The 7,978-nt window shown below is 43.7% G+C and overlaps 1 pseudogene; it reads right to left on the reverse strand.

Moving 5' to 3' along the window:
* The window catches only part of LOC115183926 (extracellular sulfatase Sulf-1-like), a 39,677-nt pseudogene extending 34,460 nt beyond the window's left edge, over positions 1–5,217 (reverse strand).
* Positions 5,218–7,978: the final 2,761 nt, after the last annotated feature.

The raw sequence follows: 7,978 nt of genomic DNA on the forward strand, positions 1-7,978 counted from the left end.
GTTGTTGTATATGACCCCATTCCTACCTGTTGTATTTGACCCCATTCCTACCTGTTGTATATGACCACATTCCTACCTGTTGTTGTATTTGACCCCATTCCTACCTGTTGTATTTGACCCCATTCCTACCTGTTGTTGTATATAACCCCATTCCTACCTGTTGTATATGACCCCATTCCTACCTGTTGTATTTGACCCCATTCCTACCTGTTGTTGTATATGACCCCATTCCTACCTGTTGTATTTGATCCCATTCCTACCTGTTGTATTTGATCCCATTCCTACCTGTTGTATTTGATCCCATTCCTACCTGTTGTATATGACCCCATTCCTACCTGTTGTATTTGACCCCATTCCTACCTGTTGTATATGACCCCATTCCTACCTGTTGTATATGACCCCATTCCTACCTGTTGTTGTATATGACCCCATTCCTACCTGTTGTATATGACCCCATTCCTACCTGTTGTATATGACCCCATTCCTACCTGTTGTTGTATATGACCCCATTCCTACCTGTTGTTGTATATGACCCCATTCCCTACCTGTTGTATTTGACCCCATTCCTACCTGTTGTTGTATATGACCCCATTCCCACCTGTTGTTGTATATGACCCCATTCCTACCTGTTGTATTTGACCCCATTCCTACCTGTTGTATATGACCACATTCCTACCTGTTGTATATGACCCCATTCCTACCTGTTGTATTGACACCCCATTCCTACCTGTGTTGTATTTGACCCCCATTCCTACCTGTTGTATTTGACCCCATTCCTACCTGTTGTATTTGACCCCATTCCTACCTGTTGTTGTATATGACCCCCTTCCTACCTGTTGTATTGACCCATTCCTACCTGTTGTTGTATAGGACCCCATTCCTACCTGTTGTATATGACCCCATTCCTACCTGTTGTATTTGACCCCATTCCTACCTGTTGTATATGACCCCATTCCTACCTGTTGTATTGACCCCCTTCCTACCTGTTGTTGTATTTGACCCCATTCCTACCTGTTGTTGTATTTGACCCCATTCCTACCTGTTGTATTTGACCCCATTCCTACCTGTTGTTGTATATGACCCCATTCCTACCTGTTGTTGTATATGACCCCATTCCTACCTGTTGTTGTATATGACCCCCATTCCTACCTGTTGTATATGACCCCATTCCTACCTGTTGTATTTGACCCCATTCCTACCTGTTGTTGTATATGACCCCATTCCTACCTGTTGTTGTATATGACCCCATTCCTACCTGTTGTTGTATATGACCCCATTCCTACCTGTTGTATTTACCCCATTCCTACCTGTTGTTGTATTTGACCCCATTCCCTACCTGTTGTATATGACCCCATTCCTACCTGTTGTATTGACCCCATTCCTACCTGTTGTTGTATTTGACCCCATTCCTACCTGTTGTATTTGACCCCATTCCTACCTGTTGTATATGACCCCATTCCTACCTGTTGTTGTATATGACCCCATTCCCACCTGTTGTTGTATATGACCCCATTCCTACCTGTTGTATTTGACCCCATTCCTACCTGTTTCCAGTCTTCTCTTGTTCCAGAAGTTTGAGGATGGACTTCCCATCCATATCTGGAGGCGTATCCAGCCCAGCCATGTGCAGTATGGTGGGGGCCAGATCAATGTTCAAACACCAGCTGAGGATTACTGGGGAGGAAACAGTACAACAACGTCAGCAACACCAACAGACACAAACAATGCTTGGCACTCAGCATTAGGAGATGGATTGGGGGGTAACTCCCTGCAACAGACTAGCGCCTGGTCCACTGGGTGTACTTGTACATCAAGCGACCTCACGCTACTGAAAAACAGAAACAGGAGATAGAGAAACAGGTTCCTACCCTATGGCTCATTCTGGCTTGGACAAGGCTTACTTACACTGCTCCAGGCTCGATGTTGGGCCCGCGGAGGAAGAAGGGCACTCTGATGTCAAAGTCATAGGGCATGGACTTCCCCTTGACCAGCCCAAACTGGCCGATGTGGTAGCCGTGATCAGCTGTGTAGATTATGTAGGTGTTGTCCAGTTCCCCACTCTCTACCAACATCTCATATACCTGGGCGGGGGGGGTATATGAGATGAAAAAAAGACCACAGATGACAACTGGTTTGTTGCAGATTGTAAAATTATAAGGAAAAACTTAGAACACTATCAAACCAAAAGCACAGAGACTCAAATAATGGTGAATTATGCCTTCATTACTGTGAGACTGTAAAACTCTATAAACGTACACTCAGAACCAAAAAAGCACAGACCAACAGCAAGCAGCTGACACTAATTGAGGAGTCCATAAACACAAACAATGTCTGGCAAAATTGGAAAAAAATTATAATAATTAACAACAGGAATTAGCGATACAAAATGGTGACATATGGACAACCCATTTTAAAACACTCTACAACACCGTTCAAATTGACACAAACGCAGAACAACGCCAAATCCATGAGAAGTTGAATGGATTAGAAAAAGCTATAAAGGACAATCAACATCCATTGGACTCCCCAATTACTGACCAGGAGCTCTATAAGAAACTTCAGGCTCTCAAATTTAAAAAAGCATGCGGACCTGATGGCATCCTAAATGAGATGCTCAAACTCACTAGTGCCCTGACATCTGGAAGCAAGGACTCATAACCCCAATCTTTAAGAATGGAGACAAATTTGACCCTAACAATTTGTGTAAACAGTAACTTGGGGAAGGTTTTCTGTAATATTATAAATGCAAGAGTTCTAAACTTCCTTAATAAGCACAATGTCTTGAGTAAAAGCCAAATTGGATTTATACCAAAACATTGCACAACTGATCATAATTACACCCTACACACCCCTGATAGATAAACATGTCCACCAAAATAATACCAAAATATACGCTTGCTTTATCGACTTCAGAAAAGCATTTGATTCTATTTGGCATACAGGACAGTTCTACAAAGTTATTGAAAGTGGTAAAACATATGACATAATTAAATCAATGTACATTGGCAATACGTGCAGCCTGAAAATTGGCAAGAAAAGAACAGAATTCTTTAACCAGGGGCGGGGCCTTCGTCAGGGTTGCAATCTGAGCCCTGCACTCTTCAATATTTACATCATCGAATTGGCCACTATTCTAGAAAAATCCTCAGCCCCTGGTGTTAGTCTCCACAATTCAGAAGTTAAATGCCTACTCTTCGCAGATGACCTATACCTGCTGTCACCCACAGCACCTGGCCTACAGCAGAGCCTGGACCTGCTAGAGCAGTACTGCCAGACCTGGGCCCTGGCAGTAAACCCCAAAAAGACTAAAATAATGATTTTTCTAGAGAAGATCCAGATCTCAGGGAATTAGACCAAAGTTCTCAATTGGTACAAAATATATAGAGTACTGTACACACTACAATTACTTAGGTTTAAAAATAAGCTCAACTGGACACCTTAATGAGGCAGTGAATGAACTGAGAGAGAAGCACGCAGGGCATTCTACGCCATTAAAAAGCAAATTCAAATTGAAATACCTATTAAAATTTGGCTAAAACTAATTGAATATGTCATTGAACCAATTGCACTTTATGGCAGCGAGGTGTGGGGTCCACTTGCAAAACAAGATTTCATCAAATGGGACAAACACCCCATTGAAACCCTACATGCAGAGTTCTGTAAGATTCTCCTACGTGTCCAGAGGAAAACTACAAACAATGCATGCAGGGCAGAATTAGGCCAATATCCACTAATAATAAAAACTCAAAAAAGAGCAATTAAGTTTTGGAAACATCTAAAATACAGTGACCCCCCTCTCATATCATTACCAAGCCCTGCAATGCCAAGAGCTGAGCAAAGAAAAGAGTCCCCTCATCCAGCTGGTCCTGGGGCTGAGTTCACAAACCTGTTCTACTAACACACTGAAGCCTCAGGACCAGAACATCCAATCAATCAGAATAAACCAAATTACAACACAGTCAAAACAAAACTACATTGCTTATTGGGAAACACAAGCACAAACACAAAGCAAAATGCAGTGCTATCTGGCCCTAAATCGACAGTACACTATGGCTAAATATTTGACCATGGTTACTGATCAAACCTTAGAAAAACCTTGACAAAGTACAGGCTCAGTGAGCACAGCCTTGCCATTGAGAAGGGTAGACACAGGAAAACCTGGCTCCCTGTAGAGGAAAGGCTGTGCAACCACTGCACAACAGCAGAACCTGAGACGGAGCTGCATTTCCTGACAAAATGTCAAAAATATAAACAATTAGAGAGTGTCATTTCCCCAAATTTGAAATCCTTATTCAAGGTTTTAAAGACCTCTCTGATGAGGATAGGCTACCCATCCTGTTGGGGGAGGACGCAGAGAGCTGTGGGTTGGCAGCGCACTACATTGCTGCCTGCCATAAGTTGAGGGACAGTGTCTGACAGACCAATAAACCTGCACATGTCCTCAACTGTATGATTATTGTTATTGTTGAATGTATGGTTATATTGACCGTTGGTTATTGTTGTTACTGTTGTCCCGTTGACAATTTTTGATTCTCATTTTTATTTATTTTTTATATTGTAAATATCCAAAGTAAGCTTTGGCAATATGTACATTGTTACGTCATGCCAATAAAGCGAATTGAATTGAATTGAATTGAATTGAAAGACACAGATAGAGAGAGAGAGAGACAGAGAGAGAGACAAAGAGAAAGCAAGACAGAGAGAGAGAGACAGAGCGAAAGAAAGACACAGAGAGAGAGAGCGAGAGAGACAGAGAGAGAGACACAGAGAGAGAGAAAGAAAGAGAGAAAGAAAGAAAGACAGACAGACAGAGAGAGAGAGATAATTAAGATAAACTCTTTATGACCCCACTCTAAATAATGATCATGGTATTTTGAAAGAGAAAGGCGACCATCAGTAGCATTATTGGAATCCAAACTGACCAATGAGAGGAGATGAGCTCATAGCGATGTGAATTGACGAATTAATAAACAAATGGTGGAGACAAATCCTCTTACCTTCTGTACAGAGTCATCCACTGACATGAGTGTTTGCAGTCTCTTTCTGTGCAGGAAGTTAGTGAACTCCATGTGGATGGGTCTCATGGGACCAGTGTACTGCATGATCCAGTGTTTATCCATGTTGGGGGGCGTAGTTATAACTGGGGGTGCTGCGGAGATGAAAGGAGAGGAGACAAGCAATGGTTACAAACAAGAGCTGTCTGTCGATACAGCGAGTCTGGGGGAGAGGGGACTTATGGGATTGGTGTGAGTTATAACAGGGGGTGCTGTGGAGATGACAGGAGAGGAGACAAGCAATGGTTACAAACAAGGCCCTGTCTGTCGATACAGCAAGTCTGGGGGAGAGGGGACTTATGGGATTGGTGTGAGTTATAACAGGGGGTGCTGTGGAGATGACAGGAGACAGCCCAAAATTTGTTGAAAATCTTATTTTGAACCCATTGTGTGTTTTTTAAATTGTTTTTTTTTATCTCAGTGGACATAAAGAAGACACTATTGAAAAAATGATGTTACATATAGAGGCCATGAAATAAACAGAACCTGTCTTATAGAGAAGCAAAACCTGTCTTGAAGTGAAGCAGAACCTGTCTTGAAGAGAAGCAGAACCTGTCTTGAAGAGAAGCAGAACCTGTTTTAAAGAGAAGCAGAACCTGTCCTTGAAGAGGAGCAGAACCTGTCTTGAAGAGGAGCAGAACCTGTCTTGAATGTCCCTAAACCAGAACAGTCAACAGAGCATCAAACTAACCATAAAGGAACCCTTTAGGTTTTCAGCAGTAAGCAACACACCTTGTGTCATTTCTCAGGGGCTCAGCCTTCTTCAGGTGTCTGCGTCACAAATGGCAACCTATTCCATTGTTTACGTGTTACGTTTTTTTTCTTGCTCCCCAATTTTCCCAGGTATACACAGACCACAACCCGTTCATGTTCTTTGCACCGCATGTATAACCACAACCAACGTCTTATGCGTTGGGGCGTTGGTTAAACAGGGTTATAATTTAGAAATTCAGCAAATAAAGGGTTCAGAAAACGTAGTTGCGGACGCTTTGTCCCGTGCCTAGTTAAACATAATAATAGAACAAGGCATTGCCAACTAGGGGGTGTTGTAAGTAGTTGGTATTATAAGAAAATATGTGTATGTAAGGGTTTTATCATAAACACAGGGGTTTACTCTTTTTTTTGGGGGGGGGGGGGGGGGCGTGTTACGTTTTTCTTGCTCCCCAATTTTCCCAGGTTAGTGTGTTTGTGGCCTAGGCATTACAGGTGTACCTAGTTGCGGCTGACCGTGGTGGGCGTGGCTGTAGCTGATTGAAGAGAGGATATCTGTTTGCCGTGTGAGAAGAGAGGAAAGAGGGGGAAAGAGAGGGGACACTTGTTTTTTTTTGGCTATTTGATGATTTGTTGTTTTAATATATCTTTGTTTGTTTTTACAGCCTGTCCTCCTGATGTTCTCCACCCTACCTAGGTCCTGGAGAAGGGAAAAGGTAGATCTGCCCATGGGTGTACATTCTCACGAAGATAACCCATTGTTTTATACACTAGGTTAGCCGGGCGGGTGTCACCCTTGTATTTTCTTGGAACCAGGTAGGACAGTGGGTTAGGGTTTAGATTGTGTTAGGAAGGTTTAGGTGTGTAGAAGAGGAGGGACCTTTTGTTTATTTCATTACTTGGACCCCGATCCCAAACATTCCCTTCTCTTACCTTCCCTTGTTGTTGTTTGTTTCTTACTGATTATTTATGGGTGTGTTTTATATTGTTTATTAAATAATTTACTAAACATCCCCTGAGGGTTAAAATTGAGTTCTGGTTGTGGTCTGATTTATTTATCGCCCATTGCACCCCACATTTCTTCCCATTTCATCCGTTTTACCTGGTGTGTTTAGGCCCAGGCATTTACGTCTCCTCCTCAGACCAGCTACACCCGAGGGGAGAACGTAATATCCATACATAGTCCACCACTTTAGTCCAGAGTCCTGGTCAAAAGCAATGCACTATATAGGGAATATGAGGTCATGTGAGAAGCAGTCTGTGGGTTCTACCCTTCTGTCCCCTGTGTTTATCAATCTCTCTCTGGGCGCTCTCTCTCTCTCGCTCTCTCGCTCTCGCTCTCTCGCTCTTCTGCGCTCTCTCGCTCTCTCTCTGCTCTCTCTCTGCTCCTCTCTGCGCTCTCTCTGCGCTCTCTCGCTCTCTCTCTCGCTCTCTCCTCTCTCTGCGCACCCTCTTTCTCGCTCTCTCTGCGCGCTCTCTCTGCGCGCCCTCTTTCTCGCTCTCTCTCTCGCTCTCTCTCTGCGCTCTCTCTGCGCTCTCTCGCTCTCTCTCTCGCTCTTCTCTGCGCTCTCTGCGCGCCTCTCTCTCGCTCTCTCTCGCTCTCTCTCTCGCTCTCTCTCTGCGCTCCTCTCTCTCTCTCTCTCTGCGCTCTCTCTCTCTCTCTCTGCGCTCTCTCTCTCTCTCTGCGCTCTCTCTCTCTCTCTTCTCTCTCTCTCTGCGCTCTCCTCACTCCCCCTGTATCTCTCCTCTCACACCAAGACGACAGACCTGTTGCTTTTGGCTCGGATAAATAATTTGAGGGTTGGCACATGCTTAAGAAAATAATAGCTCTGTTAGACTCCAGACCCCAAAGTCAAGTTGACTACATGTCTTGGACTGTAAAGCTAATAATAATGAATGTAACTATATTTAAAACCAATAATACTTTTAGACTTTTACCCAAGTAGTATTTACTGGGATCACTTTTACTTGTGTAACTTTCTCTTTCTAAGGTATCTATAATTTTACCTAAGTATGTCATTTTCTCCACCACTGGGTGTGGATGGGTGTCTGTGTGGATGGGTGTGGTGGGTGTCTGTGTGGGTGGGGGGTGTGGGTGGATGGGTGTTCTGGGTGGAGTGGTGCTAGTGTGTGTGTGGGGTGTCTGTGGTGGGGTTTGTGGTGTGGGTGTGGGTGGGGTTCTGGTGTGGATGGGTGTCTGTGGGTGGGTGTCT

The sequence above is a fragment of the Salmo trutta genome, unplaced genomic scaffold (assembly GCF_901001165.1).
Source record: "Salmo trutta unplaced genomic scaffold, fSalTru1.1, whole genome shotgun sequence".
Taxonomy (NCBI): Eukaryota; Metazoa; Chordata; class Actinopteri; order Salmoniformes; family Salmonidae; genus Salmo; species Salmo trutta.